Below are 16,323 nucleotides of genomic sequence, written 5' to 3'. Positions count from 1 at the left end.
TTGTGGAAGTCGTGACAAACCTTCAGAGGCAACTAGATGAAGAAAGAGAGCGCAACCGGGCTCCTCCACCAGAGCCACCACTGAATCACATGTATCAGCCTCGAGTTGATCAATTTCAAGGAGGCAAATGGGGACCAACTGTGAAAGCCAACACATTCGAGCTGAAGCCGGGATTGATAAACATGGTGCAAGCTGAGCAGTATAGTGGAGCGGCTTCTGAAAATCCGCATGCTCACATTACCCAGTTCCTAGATATCTGTGACACTATTAAGCAGAATGGAGTGCCACCTGATGCCATCAGAATGAAGATGTTTGGATTCTCTCTCAGGGACAGAGCGAAGGAATGGTTCAAGAGTCTGGACAGAGGTGCTATTACTGGATGGGAGGATTTGTGTAGAGCTTTCTTAGCAAAATACTTTCCTGCCTCTAAGGCTCAGAAAATCATTGCAGAGATTTCTCACTTTTCCCAGCTAGGAGATGAGACCATTCATGATGCCTGGGAAAGATTTCGCGAGCTGCTCAGGAACTGCCCGCAACATGGTTTCACAGAGGATCAGCAAATCATTCACTTTTATAATGGTTTGACTGGTCTGACAAAAAGTATGGTGGATGCCACTGCAGGTGGATGTCTTCTCCATAGAAATACAAAGGAGGCATATCGTGTGATAGAAGAGATGGCCTCCAACAGTTATCAATGGCCGAATGACAGAAATTCCACAAGAAGAATTGCAGCTGTGAATGAGGAGAGAAATGATTTTAAGGAGAAATATGAAGCTCTTCAAAAGCAGTACGAGATGGAGAGAAAGACACTGCTAGCTAAAATTCCTCAGCAGCCAAGTATACCTGATGTGTCGCAACTGGAAGACGCTAATTATGTCCAGCGGCAGTACCAATTTAATAGATCAAATTATCAAGGACATCAGGGCGGCAATTCACCGTATCATCCAAATAATAGAAACCATCCGAATTTTTCCTATTCAAATCCCAACAATGCTTTGCAACCTCCACCTGGATTTTCTGTTTCTAGTGGGGGAGTCATCAATGAGCCAAAGAAAGATTCAATGGAAGAAATGATGAAGCAAGTATTGGTGAAGGTCACCGGGATGGAGACAAACTCGGCAAACTTGGGAACCAAAATGTTCAACATGGAGCAAAATGTGTCAGCACTTTCTAAACAGGTGCAGATGTTAGAGAATCAAGTTGGACAAATGGCTAACCAAGCAGCTGCACAGCACAAGCCGGGCCACTTTCCCAGCAACACTGAAATTAACCCCAAAAATCAGTGTAATGCAATTCACTTGAGAAGCGGGACCCAGTATCAGAATCATCCGGAGCAGAGGGATAGGTCAGAGCAGAGGAGCCAGCCAGAGCAGAGGAATTGATCACTAAATTATTAGCAACAAATTACCGCAACTAACACGGTGCAATTGTAGCACAAATTAAGTAACCGAGTATCGTATCCACAGGGACTATTATGACGAATCACTCTAAGTAATCCTAATTACACTCTAGTAATATTCAGGCAAACGAAAGAAAGAAGGTTTAATTAACTTAAACTAAAACGCAATTAGCAATAATTAAAAGATCGTAGGAAAAATCAAATATGAAAGACAACTGATCCTAGGGTAGTAAATTCATTAATTAAATCTACGCAATAAATCTATTAACCCTATGTACCAGTTTAATCCAGTTATGATGAGAGATCACTTAAGTAATCAATTACTCTCGCTAGAGCAGCAACGATCGTAGATTAGTAAATTCTCTATCTCCGTTAGGTCTCAAGAAAATATACTAACTCCCAATAGCTCCTAAGAATAGCTCCCTATGATCCACCTATCTCCGCTAGGTCTCAAGGTTAAAATCATATCATACATTCCTGAATCCGCTAAACAGTTATCTCCGCTAGGTCTCAAACCGAATAGCTAAACATGCAAACTATTGATCAGATAATTCACAAGAAATTAAGCACCAGGAATTATGAATCATAAACTGGAAGGCACAAAGGTATTAACAAATAAATCACATAAATTCAATCAACTATTTACAAACCCTAGAATCAGCTAAAGGAAACTAGCCAGACATAGCAAAATAAAACTTAAACATAATTAAAAAGAACGCAATTGTAAAAACTGAATTAAATAAAAACCGAATTAAATAAAAACTGAAGTAGCGACTTGAATCTTTAATTTTATCCAAGCCTTGAAAACTAGAAAGCAATAAAATTCTAAAGCTAAAAACTAAAGTATCAATACTAGGGTTCGTGGTTCTGCCGTCTGATGATGTCCTCCTTTGAAAGGCCAAAAGAGGACCTATTTATAGGCTTCAAATTTCCTTCGGATCACCATGGAAAGTTGCCATGCAAAGTATACTTCTAAAGGTAATTGAATTCTAAAGGTAATAGAATCGTATAAAAACAAAACAAAGAAAAATAATTGGGTTACCTCCCAACAAGTGCTTAATTTAACGTCTAGAGCTCGACGATACCTCAAACTTATGGATCATTGAATTTGACAACTTCAAGACCACGATCCACGTTTGACTTGAAGTATGGTTTGAGGCGATGACCATTGACAGTGAAGGTAGTGCCATCAGCGGCAAACAACTCATATGTCCCGTTCCAATTGCTCTTATGCACCACATATGGCCCTGTCCATCTTGATTGCAGCTTACCAGGAAACAAACGTAATTTCGAATTGTATAAAAGTACCTCATCTCCTGGCTTGATTTCCTTGGTGCGAATGTTCAAATCATGGAACTTCTTCGCCCTTTCCTTGTAGATCCGGGAACTCTCGTAGGCCTCATTCCTCCATTCATCTAACTCCGTCAATAAATCTCGTCTTGTATGACCAGCCTCCTTGAACTCCAGATTGATTCTTCTCGTCGCCCAATATGCCTTGTGCTCAATCTCCACAGGTAAATGACATGACTTGCCGAAGACGAGTTGATAGGGAGACATACCAATCGGAGTTTTGTAGGCAGTGCGATAAGCCCAAAGAGCATCATCCAAGTGTTTCGCCCAATCCTTCTTGTTGGCCACACTTTTTTCCAAGATTTGCTTGATCTCCCGATTAGCCAACTCCGCCTGACCATTAGCTTGAGGATGATATGGAGTCGTCACCTTGTGCTTTACTCCATACTTTGCCAACATGCTTGCTAGTAACTTGTTGTTGAAGTGCGACCCCCCATCACTTAGCAACGCTCTCGGTGCTCCGAATCGAGTTAAAATATTCTTTTGCAAGAATTTAATGACTACCTTGGAATCATTGGTGGTAGTTGGGATCGCTTCCACCCATCGAGACACATACTCCACAGCAAGCAATATGTAGGAAAAACCGCAAGAGGCAGGGAAAGGACCCATAAAGTCAATTCCCCAAACATCAAACAGCTCCACTTCAACAATGATATTTTGCGGCATCTCATCCTTCTTGGTGATATTGCCCATGCGTTGACAGCGATCACAAGACTTCACGAAAGCATGGCAATCTGCGAAAATCGAAGGCCAATAGAATCCACTATGATTTACCTTCATGGCAGTGCGGTTGGCAGCAAAGTGACCTCCACTAGGGGAGGTATGACACTCCTCAATGATCTTTGGCCATTCATGCTCTCGAACACATCGCCGAATAAAGCCATCGGCGCACCTTCGGTAGAGGTAAGGATCCTCCCAATAATAAAACTTTACATCATGGAGGAACTTCTTCTTTTGATAGTGCGACAATCCCTCGGGGAGAGCTCCAATAACCAAGTAATTGCTATACTTTGCATACCAAGGATCCTTAAATAACACGGCCCAAATCTGCTGATCTATTGGTTTAACTGATTTTTCTGGCGAGGCAGCCAGAGGAATCATGGAGTCCTCTGGCGATGCAGTCCAAATCTGCTCATCGGGAAAAAATTCATTGATGGCCATCTTTGGATCATCCCCCTCGATTGGATTCTCCAAACGAGATAAGTGGTCAGCTACCACGTTCTCACATCCTTTCCGATCTCGGATCTCCATATCAAACTCTTGTAGCAGTAAGATCCAACGAATCAAGCGGGGCTTGGAGTCTTTCTTCGTGAACAAGTAGCGGATGGCGGCATGATCAGTGTAGACAATTGAATGAGTTCCAATCAAATAAGAACGGAACTTATCAAAAGCGTACACCACAGCTAGCAGTTCCTTCTCCGTGGTTGTGTAATTCCTCTGAGCAACATCCAAAGTTTTACTAGTGTAGTAAATTACCTTGAATAACTTATCTCTCTTTTGCCCCAACACAGCTCCCACGGCCCAATCGCTAGCATCGCACATCAACTCAAATGGAGCACTCCAATCCGGCGTGATCAACACTGGTGTAGAAATCAGCGCGGCTTTCAACTTCTCAAATGAGACGCGGCATTCCTCGGTGAAGACAAACTTCACATCCTTCTCTAGTAAAGCACAAAGTGGCTTGGACAGCTTGGAGAAGTCTTTGATGAAGCGCCTATAAAATCCTGCATGCCCAAGAAAACTTCGCACTGATTTCACAGAAGTGGGCGGCGGCAACTTTTCAATGGCCACGATCTTAGCACGATCCACCTCCAAACCTTCGGCAGAGACTCTATGCCCCAAAACAATGCCCTCACGGACCATGAAGTGGCACTTTTCCCAATTGAGTACGAGTGCTGTCTCCTCACAACGCTGCAACACTTGAGCAAGATTGTCCAGACAATTATCAAAGGAAGATCCAAAAACGGAGAAATCGTCCATGAATACCTCCATGATATTTTCAATCAACCCATGGAAAATCGCCATCATGCAGCGCTGGAAAGTGGCAGGAGCATTGCAGAGACCAAAAGATATCCTCCTAAAGGCAAAGATGCCGTAGGGACAAGTAAACGCGGTCTTATGCTGATCCTCCGGGGCTATCATGATTTGATTGTAGCCCGAATACCCATCCAAAAAGCAATAGTACTCGTATCCTGCTAATCGGTCAAGCATCTGATCAATGAATGGCAAAGGAAAGTGATCCTTACGTGTGGCTGCATTCAAAGCTCGATAATCAATGCACACGCGCCATCCTGTGACCAGCCTTGTAGCAATGAGCTCGTCTCTTTCATCTTTCATCACGGTCATGCCTCCCTTCTTGGAGACTACTTGCGTCGGGCTTACCCATCGCTATCAGAGATGGCGTAGATGATGCCTGCATCCAACCACTTGAGCACCTCCTTTCTCACCACTTCTTGCATCGCCGGATTTAGACGTCTCTGCGGTTGCACCTTAGGCTTGTATTCCTGCTCCAACAAGATACGATGCATGCATATAGAAGGACTAATTCCCTTGATGTCGGAAATAGACCATCCTATAGCAAACTTGTATTTCCTTAAAACTCGCATTAACTTTTCCAACTCCAACGGAGCTAAATAAGCAGAGACAATGACAGGAAAAGTTTCATTGTCACCCAAAAATTTGTACTTCAAATGCTCAGGGAGCGGTTTCAGCTCAAGTTTGGGTGTGGCCGTAGCTCTGTCTGATTCCGTTGTTCTAGTGGACCCTTCTGCTCTGGCGGGTCCCTCTGCTCTGGCGGATCCCTCTGACCCTGATTTCGCTGGCGATGCTGATTCCGCTGGCGATGATTCCTCTGGCCTGGCTGATTCCTCTGGCGCAGGGAATTTTTTGTCCACCAACTTTCTCCCCCCATTAACAGGTTTGCGAATATCCATGTAAGGCACAGGATCAATGGGGTGTCTATCTACGGCCTCTAGCTCTGCAATATAATCTAAGATCTCATCACATGCCCCATCAAGATCGGAATAAGGGTATAAAGACTGTGTGATGCATTCCTCCAAAGGATCATTCACGGCTGCAGGGAAATCCACCACAGTATCAATTGAATTACAATCCTCAACTTGTGGCTCGGCTGGTTTTTTTCATCGCATCATAGATGGATAATGTCATTTTTTCATCATTGACGCGGAAAGTGAGATCTCCATCCTGCACATCAATAAGAGCACGGCCGGTAGCTAGGAATGGACGTCCCAAAATCAGTGGAGTATTCTTGTCCTCCGGCATGTCCAACACTACGAAATCTGCAGGAAAGATAAACTGCTCCACCTGTACTAGAACATCTTCCACAACTCCCTTGGGATATGTGATGGAGCGATCGGCCATCTGCAGTGCAATAGAGGTAGGCTTGATATTTCCGATCTCCAACCGGTTAAAAATAGAGAGAGGCATCAAATTGATGCTTGCCCCTAAGTCACAAAGAACGCGGGAGAAATTCTGCCCTCCAATCACACAAGCTATAGTAAAGCTGCCAGGATCCTTTTGCTTCAATGGTAGCTTCCTTTGTAGCACTGCACTGCATTCCTCGGAGAGATTAATCATCTCATATTTCCCCAACTTCCTCTTGTTGGAGACTGCATCCTTGAGGAACTTGGCATAACCTGGCATATCTCTTAAAGCATCAAGTAAGGGGATGTTGATGTTAAGCTTTGAAAACATTTCCATGAACTTGGCTAACTTCTGATCCATTTTCGGCTTTGCCAGGCTATTCGGGAAGGGTGCTACAGGTTTATACTCTGGCCTGGGAAACGTAGGAGTAAGATTAGGCTTCTTAGCATCAGAGGTTTTCGACGATGCCTTAGAAGTTGACGGTGACTCGCGCACAATCGTCTCCAAGTCATCCTCTTCAACAATCTCGACATTTGTCTCCTTTCCATTCTTGCCGTCCCGCTGCTCTGCAGAGGAATGGTGATTCCTCTGCTCTGGCTGGCTCCTCTGCTCTGACCTATCCCTCTGCTCCGGATGATTCTGATACTGGGTCCCGCTTCTCAAGTGAATTGCATTACACTGATTTTTGGGGTTAATTTCAGTGTTGCTGGGAAAGTGGCCCGGCTTGTGCTGTGCAGCTGCTTGGTTAGCCATTTGTCCAACTTGATTCTCTAACATCTGCACCTGTTTAGAAAGTGCTGACACATTTTGCTCCATGTTGAACATTTTGGTTCCCAAGTTTGCCGAGTTTGTCTCCATCCCGGTGACCTTCACCAACACTTGCTTCATCATTTCTTCCATTGAATCTTTCTTTGGCTCATTGATGACTCCCCCACTAGAAACAGAAAATCCAGGTGGAGGTTGCAAAGCATTGTTGGGATTTGAATAGGAAAAATTCGGATGGTTTCTATTATTTGGATGATACGGTGAATTGCCGCCCTGATGTCCTTGATAATTTGATCTATTAAATTGGTACTGCCGCTGGACATAATTAGCGTCTTCCAGTTGCGACACATCAGGTATACTTGGCTGCTGAGGAATTTTAGCTAGCAGTGTCTTTCTCTCCATCTCGTACTGCTTTTGAAGAGCTTCATATTTCTCCTTAAAATCATTTCTCTCCTCATTCACAGCTGCAATTCTTCTTGTGGAATTTCTGTCATTCGGCCATTGATAACTGTTGGAGGCCATCTCTTCTATCACACGATATGCCTCCTTTGTATTTCTATGGAGAAGACATCCACCTGCAGTGGCATCCACCATACTTTTTGTCAGACCAGTCAAACCATTATAAAAGTGAATGATTTGCTGATCCTCTGTGAAACCATGTTGCGGGCAGTTCCTGAGCAGCTCGCGAAATCTTTCCCAGGCATCATGAATGGTCTCATCTCCTAGCTGGGAAAAGTGAGAAATCTCTGCAATGATTTTCTGAGCCTTAGAGGCAGGAAAGTATTTTGCTAAGAAAGCTCTACACAAATCCTCCCATCCAGTAATAGCACCTCTGTCCAGACTCTTGAACCATTCCTTCGCTCTGTCCCTGAGAGAGAATCCAAACATCTTCATTCTGATGGCATCAGGTGGCACTCCATTCTGCTTAATAGTGTCACAGATATCTAGGAACTGGGTAATGTGAGCATGCGGATTTTCAGAAGCCGCTCCACTAAACTGCTCAGCTTGCACCATGTTTATCAATCCCGGCTTCAGCTCGAATGTGTTGGCTTGCACAGTTGGTCCCCATTTGCCTCCTTGAAATTGATCAACTCGAGGCTGATACATGTGATTCAGTGGTGGCTCTGGTGGAGGAGCCCGATTGCGCTCTCTTTCTTCATCTAGTTGCCTCTGAAGGTTTGTCACGACTTCCACAAGAGTTTGAAGGTCTATGTTATTCTGTTGTTCTGCCATTGCTTGCTTCTTCTTTTCGCGGTTGTCTCTTTTGTATTGCTTTTCGATTTCCAAGTTCAAAGGTACTAGATGTTCCTTTCCTTTGGATCTCGTGATCATACACGCCTGAGACAACAAACAAGGAAAGAAATTTTAAAAACTAAAAATAAAATAAAAATTTATAACGCCTGGAATAATGCTTAAGTCTAATCAGAAATATTAAAGTCAATTCTAAATAGTCCCCGGCAACGGCGCCAAAAAGTTGATCACTAAATTATTAGCAACAAATTACCGCAACTAACACGGTGCAATTGTAGCACAAATTAAGTAACCGAGTATCGTATCCACAGGGACTATTATGACGAATCACTCTAAGTAATCCTAATTACACTCTAGTAATATTCAGGCAAACGAAAGAAAGAAGGTTTAATTAACTTAAACTAAAACGCAATTAGCAATAATTAAAAGATCGTAGGAAAAATCAAATATGAAAGACAACTGATCCTAGGGTAGTAAATTCATTAATTAAATCTACGCAATAAATCTATTAACCCTATGTACCAGTTTAATCCAGTTATGATGAGAGATCACTTAAGTAATCAATTACTCTCGCTAGAGCAGCAACGATCGTAGATTAGTAAATTCTCTGTCTCCGTTAGGTCTCAAGAAAATATACTAACTCCCAATAGCTCCTAAGAATAGCTCCCTATGATCCACCTATCTCCGCTAGGTCTCAAGGTTAAAATCATATCATACATTCCTGAATCCGCTAAACAGTTATCTCCGCTAGGTCTCAAACCGAATAGCTAAACATGCAAACTATTGATCAGATAATTCACAAGAAATTAAGCACCAGGAATTATGAATCATAAACTGGAAGGCACAAAGGTATTAACAAATAAATCACATAAATTCAATCAACTATTTACAAACCCTAGAATCAGCTAAAGGAAACTAGCCAGACATAGCAAAATAAAACTTAAACATAATTAAAAAGAACGCAATTGTAAAAACTGAATTAAATAAAAACCGAATTAAATAAAAACTGAAGTAGCGACTTGAATCTTTAATCTTATCCAAGCCTTGAAAACTAGAAAGCAATAAAATTCTAAAGCTAAAAACTAAAGTATCAATACTAGGGTTCGTGGTTCTGCCGTCTGATGATGTCCTCCTTTGAAAGGCCAAAAGAGGACCTATTTATAGGCTTCAAATTTCCTTCGGATCACCATGGAAAGTTGCCATGCAAAGTATACTTCTAAAGGTAATTGAATTCTAAAGGTAATAGAATCGTATAAAAATAAGGCAACTTTCCAGCTGGATGCGTGCTCTGGAAAATCTCCTACTCTTGCCGAATTCGCGGCTCTCGCCAGAGGAATGGATGATCTCTCTGAAAACGGGTCGCGCCCGAGAAATGACGAATTCTCTGCTATCGCCAGAGGATTGATATCGCCAGAGGAACGGGTGATCTCTCTGGCCTCGCCAGAGAGATGGGTCGCCAGCGGAATGCTATCCCCAGAGGAATGGCGACTTCTCTGGCTTTTGAGCGCTGACTTTACTTCTCTGATGCTGGCACTTCTCGGCAGAGGAATAGGTGATTCCTCTGACTCTGGCGATTGGTTTCTCTGCTCTGACTTCTTGACTTCTTTGCCTTGATTTCTCTGACTTCGCCAGAGAAATGGTATCGCCTCTGGCATTGATATCTCTGGCGAGACTTCTCTGCATTCCACGGATTTCTCTGGACTGGCTTTTGACTTCGCTGATCTGGGCTTTGATTTCTCTGGTCTTCCAGAGCAATGATGATTTCGCTGCTCTTCAGACCAAAACACCTAAAAATCGCGAAAATCATCCAAAATTGAATTCTTCCATCTCGAAAGCCTAAATCACCTGCAAAGCATAAAATACACCATAAACGCACCAATTTCCAGAAGATTAACTTAAGATATGCACAAACAAACCCCTAAAAAAATCGTGTAAATTAAGCATAAATCAACTCCCCCACACTTAGCCTTTTGCTTGTCCTCAAGCAAAATCTATATGAATCCTAGGAAGAGATTGATTTCAACAACGTTTATTTCCATCCCATCATTCACAAAGTCAATTCAAAACTTTACAATCAACATACATCTCTCGGTCATGCAAGTAACTCAAAGTTTAAGAAGCAACAAAAGAGTAATGCAAGTAATTCGATCAGACCCAATTCTCCGCTAGAAGTGAATTCCCTAATGTGATCGCCTTTATAATCAATATCACCATTTTTTCACACTTTGTGTGCTTGATATTTTCGACAGTTGAGCCATAATTCATGAAAGAAAACCATTTGGATGTAATCCAAAGTCTTTTCACGTGGTTTCCCATGCTCATAGTTAGACTAGAGGAGCAGAGACTCAGAACTATCACATTATAGAACAGGCCAGATGTTTCAGAGCTGGCAATTTTGAAGTTGACAATTCGTCCAACATTTTTCACATTTCACAGATAAGATACGATCGTAGGCAATCACAATGACAACACTCCTTCTAGCATCTACCGGACAAATCACGTTTTACTAACTTACAAAAGTGTTGCAACAAAACTCATAATTCTTTGCACAATCAAGAAACATATATCAAAGGTAAAACAAGAATATCCTCCATTCATTCACAAACCCGAAATTCACATCGAAAACCATCTTCTCTTCCACAAATTCATAAAAATTAGCCAGATTCGAGACTGGGGAGTTGAAAAATATAAGCACTTCAACAAAACACCCTCCCCCACATTTAAAGTATGCCATGTCCTCAGGGCATAAAAGAAATAAGAGTATAGAAGACTTCCCTGATTATCGGCATTAATAAACTGAAGCATCGTGGGAGGCGGCGAAAGGAGAGGTTTGCTGGGTAGAGCAGAGGAAAGATGTCCGCACTACACTGGACAGGGCAGCGAGGAGAGTGATTTCGCTGGCCAGAGCAGCGAAGAGAGTAACTTTGCTGGAACATGGAGATTTCCGGAAAACTGGCAGAGAAACACAAAAACCCCAAAACAAAACAAAGAAACAAAAAGAAACAAAACAAAACACAACGAAACTAAAAGGAAGGAAAACAAAACAAAGAAAAATAATTGGGTTACCTCCCAACAAGTGCTTAATTTAACGTCTAGAGCTCGACGATACCTCAAACTTATGGATCATTGAATTTGACAACTTCAAGACCACGATCCACGTTTGACTTGAAGTATGGTTTGAGGCGATGACCATTGACAGTGAAGGTAGTGCCATCAGCGGCAAACAACTCATATGTCCCGTTCCAATTGCTCTTATGCACCACATATGGCCCTGTCCATCTTGATTGCAGCTTACCAGGAAACAAACGTAATTTCGAATTGTATAAAAGTACCTCATCTCCTGGCTTGATTTCCTTGGTGCGAATGTTCAAATCATGGAACTTCTTCGCCCTTTCCTTGTAGATCCGGGAACTCTCGTAGGCCTCATTCCTCTATTCATCTAACTCCGTCAATAAATCTCGTCTTGTATGACCAGCCTCCTTGAACTCCAGATTGATTCTCCTCGTCGCCCAATATGCCTTGTGCTCAATCTCCACAGGTAAATGACATGACTTGCCGAAGACGAGTTGATAGGGAGACATACCAATCGGAGTTTTGTAGGCAGTGCGATAAGCCCAAAGAGCATCATCCAAGTGTTTCGCCCAATCCTTCTTGTTGGCCACACTTTTTTCCAAGATTTGCTTGATCTCCCGATTAGCCAACTCCGCCTGACCATTAGCTTGAGGATGATATGGAGTCGTCACCTTGTGCTTTACTCCATACTTTGCCAACATGCTTGCTAGTAACTTGTTGTTGAAGTGCGACCCCCCATCACTTAGCAACGCTCTCGGTGCTCCGAATCGAGTTAAAATATTCTTTTGCAAGAATTTAATGACTACCTTGGAATCATTGGTGGTAGTTGGGATCGCTTCCACCCATCGAGACACATACTCCACAGCAAGCAATATGTAGGAAAAACCGCAAGAGGCAGGGAAAGGACCCATAAAGTCAATTCCCCAAACATCAAACAGCTCCACTTCAACAATGATATTTTGCGGCATCTCATCCTTCTTGGTGATATTGCCCATGCGTTGACAGCGATCACAAGACTTCACGAAAGCATGGCAATCTGCGAAAATCGAAGGCCAATAGAATCCACTATGATTTACCTTCATGGCAGTGCGGTTGGCAGCAAAGTGACCTCCACTAGGGGAGGTATGACACTCCTCAATGATCTTTGGCCATTCATGCTCTCGAACACATCGCCGAATAAAGCCATCGGCGCACCTTCGGTAGAGGTAAGGATCCTCCCAATAATAAAACTTTACATCATGGAGGAACTTCTTCTTTTGATAGTGCGACAATCCCTCGGGGAGAGCTCCAATAACCAAGTAATTGCTATACTTTGCATACCAAGGATCCTTAAATAACACGGCCCAAATCTGCTGATCTATTGGTTTAACTGATTTTTCTGGCGAGGCAGCCAGAGGAATCATGGAGTCCTCTGGCGATGCAGTCCAAATCTGCTCATCGGGAAAAAATTCATTGATGGCCATCTTTGGATCATCCCCCTCGATTGGATTCTCCAAACGAGATAAGTGGTCAGCTACCACGTTCTCACATCCTTTCCGATCTCGGATCTCCATATCAAACTCTTGTAGCAGTAAGATCCAACGAATCAAGCGGGGCTTGGAGTCTTTCTTCGTGAACAAGTAGCGGATGGCGGCATGATCAGTGTAGACAATTGAATGAGTTCCAATCAAATAAGAACGGAACTTATCAAAAGCGTACACCACAGCTAGCAGTTCCTTCTCCGTGGTTGTGTAATTCCTCTGAGCAACATCCAAAGTTTTACTAGTGTAGTAAATTACCTTGAATAACTTATCTCTCTTTTGCCCCAACACAGCTCCCACGGCCCAATCGCTAGCATCGCACATCAACTCAAATGGAGCACTCCAATCCGGCGTGATCAACACTGGTGTAGAAATCAGCGCGGCTTTCAACTTCTCAAATGAGACGCGGCATTCCTCGGTGAAGACAAACTTCACATCCTTCTCTAGTAAAGCACAAAGTGGCTTGGACAGCTTGGAGAAGTCTTTGATGAAGCGCCTATAAAATCCTGCATGCCCAAGAAAACTTCGCACTGATTTCACAGAAGTGGGCGGCGGCAACTTTTCAATGGCCACGATCTTAGCACGATCCACCTCCAAACCTTCGGCAGAGACTCTATGCCCCAAAACAATGCCCTCACGGACCATGAAGTGGCACTTTTCCCAATTGAGTACGAGTGCTGTCTCCTCACAACGCTGCAACACTTGAGCAAGATTGTCCAGACAATTATCAAAGGAAGATCCAAAAACGGAGAAATCGTCCATGAATACCTCCATGATATTTTCAATCAACCCATGGAAAATCGCCATCATGCAGCGCTGGAAAGTGGCAGGAGCATTGCAGAGACCAAAAGATATCCTCCTAAAGGCAAAGATGCCGTAGGGACAAGTAAACGCGGTCTTATGCTGATCCTCCGGGGCTATCATGATTTGATTGTAGCCCGAATACCCATCCAAAAAGCAATAGTACTCGTATCCTGCTAATCGGTCAAGCATCTGATCAATGAATGGCAAAGGAAAGTGATCCTTACGTGTGGCTGCATTCAAAGCTCGATAATCAATGCACACGCGCCATCCTGTGACCAGCCTTGTAGCAATGAGCTCGTCTCTTTCATCTTTCATCACGGTCATGCCTCCCTTCTTGGAGACTACTTGCGTCGGGCTTACCCACTCGCTATCAGAGATGGCGTAGATGATGCCTGCATCCAACCACTTGAGCACCTCCTTTCTCACCACTTCTTGCATCGCCGGATTTAGACGTCTCTGCGGTTGCACCTTAGGCTTGTATTCCTGCTCCAACAAGATACGATGCATGCATATAGAAGGACTAATTCCCTTGATGTCGGAAATAGACCATCCTATAGCAAACTTGTATTTCCTTAAAACTCGCATTAACTTTTCCAACTCCAACGGAGCTAAATAAGCAGAGACAATGACAGGAAAAGTTTCATTGTCACCCAAAAATTTGTACTTCAAATGCTCAGGGAGCGGTTTCAGCTCAAGTTTGGGTGTGGCCGTAGCTCTGTCTGATTCCGTTGTTCTAGTGGACCCTTCTGCTCTGGCGGGTCCCTCTGCTCTGGCGGATCCCTCTGACCCTGATTTCGCTGGCGATGCTGATTCCGCTGGCGATGATTCCTCTGGCCTGGCTGATTCCTCTGGCGCAGGGAATTTTTTGTCCACCAACTTTCTCCCCCCATTAACAGGTTTGCGAATATCCATGTAAGGCACAGGATCAATGGGGTGTCTATCTACGGCCTCTAGCTCTGCAATATAATCTAAGATCTCATCACATGCCCCATCAAGATCGGAATAAGGGTATAAAGACTGTGTGATGCATTCCTCCAAAGGATCATTCACGGCTGCAGGGAAATCCACCACAGTATCAATTGAATTACAATCCTCAACTTGTGGCTCGGCTGGTTTTTTCATCGCATCATAGATGGATAATGTCATTTTTTCATCATTGACGCGGAAAGTGAGATCTCCATCCTGCACATCAATAAGAGCACGGCCGGTAGCTAGGAATGGACGTCCCAAAATCAGTGGAGTATTCTTGTCCTCCGGCATGTCCAACACTACGAAATCTGCAGGAAAGATAAACTGCTCCACCTGTACTAGAACATCTTCCACAACTCCCTTGGGATATGTGATGGAGCGATCGGCCATCTGCAGTGCAATAGAGGTAGGCTTGATATTTCCGATCTCCAACCGGTTAAAAATAGAGAGAGGCATCAAATTGATGCTTGCCCCTAAGTCACAAAGAACGCGGGAGAAATTCTGCCCTCCAATCACACAAGCTATAGTAAAGCTGCCAGGATCCTTTTGCTTCAATGGTAGCTTCCTTTGTAGCACTGCACTGCATTCCTCGGAGAGATTAATCATCTCATTTTCCCCAACTTCCTCTTGTTGGAGACTGCATCCTTGAGGAACTTGGCATAACCTGGCATATCTCTTAAAGCATCAAGTAAGGGGATGTTGATGTTAAGCTTTGAAAACATTTCCATGAACTTGGCTAACTTCTGATCCATTTTCGGCTTTGCCAGGCTATTCGGGAAGGGTGCTACAGGTTTATACTCTGGCCTGGGAAACGTAGGAGTAAGATTAGGCTTCTTAGCATCAGAGGTTTTCGACGATGCCTTAGAAGTTGACGGTGACTCGCGCACAATCGTCTCCAAGTCATCCTCTTCAACAATCTCGACATTTGTCTCCTTTCCATTCTTGCCGTCCCGCTGCTCTGCAGAGGAATGGTGATTCCTCTGCTCTGGCTGGCTCCTCTGCTCTGACCTATCCCTCTGCTCCGGATGATTCTGATACTGGGTCCCGCTTCTCAAGTGAATTGCATTACACTGATTTTTGGGGTTAATTTCAGTGTTGCTGGGAAAGTGGCCCGGCTTGTGCTGTGCAGCTGCTTGGTTAGCCATTTGTCCAACTTGATTCTCTAACATCTGCACCTGTTTAGAAAGTGCTGACACATTTTGCTCCATGTTGAACATTTTGGTTCCCAAGTTTGCCGAGTTTGTCTCCATCCCGGTGACCTTCACCAACACTTGCTTCATCATTTCTTCCATTGAATCTTTCTTTGGCTCATTGATGACTCCCCCACTAGAAACAGAAAATCCAGGTGGAGGTTGCAAAGCATTGTTGGGATTTGAATAGGAAAAATTCGGATGGTTTCTATTATTTGGATGATACGGTGAATTGCCGCCCTGATGTCCTTGATAATTTGATCTATTAAATTGGTACTGCCGCTGGACATAATTAGCGTCTTCCAGTTGCGACACATCAGGTATACTTGGCTGCTGAGGAATTTTAGCTAGCAGTGTCTTTCTCTCCATCTCGTACTGCTTTTGAAGAGCTTCATATTTCTCCTTAAAATCATTTCTCTCCTCATTCACAGCTGCAATTCTTCTTGTGGAATTTCTGTCATTCGGCCATTGATAACTGTTGGAGGCCATCTCTTCTATCACACGATATGCCTCCTTTGTATTTCTATGGAGAAGACATCCACCTGCAGTGGCATCCACCATACTTTTTGTCAGACCAGTCAAACCATTATAAAAGTGAATGATTTGCTGATCCTCTGTG

At 43.5% G+C, this 16,323-nt stretch overlaps 2 non-coding genes across 2 annotated transcripts; one reads left to right on the top strand and one right to left on the bottom strand.

Moving 5' to 3' along the window:
- Positions 1 to 437: 437 nt before the first annotated feature.
- Positions 438 to 544, bottom strand: LOC131019267 (small nucleolar RNA R71). Its single transcript, XR_009100187.1, has one exon. It is a non-coding gene; the product is annotated as a small nucleolar RNA R71 (small nucleolar RNA).
- Positions 545 to 7,550: 7,006 nt separating this feature from the next.
- Positions 7,551 to 7,657, top strand: LOC131019266 (small nucleolar RNA R71). The gene has a single exon (XR_009100186.1). It is a non-coding gene; the product is annotated as a small nucleolar RNA R71 (small nucleolar RNA).
- Positions 7,658 to 16,323: the final 8,666 nt, after the last annotated feature.

This window comes from Salvia miltiorrhiza, chromosome 3, assembly GCF_028751815.1.
Source record: "Salvia miltiorrhiza cultivar Shanhuang (shh) chromosome 3, IMPLAD_Smil_shh, whole genome shotgun sequence".
NCBI lineage: Eukaryota > Viridiplantae > Streptophyta > Magnoliopsida > Lamiales > Lamiaceae > Salvia > Salvia miltiorrhiza.
Note: the sequence above shows the minus strand (reverse complement) of the source record. Positions and strands in the feature narration are given on the sequence as shown.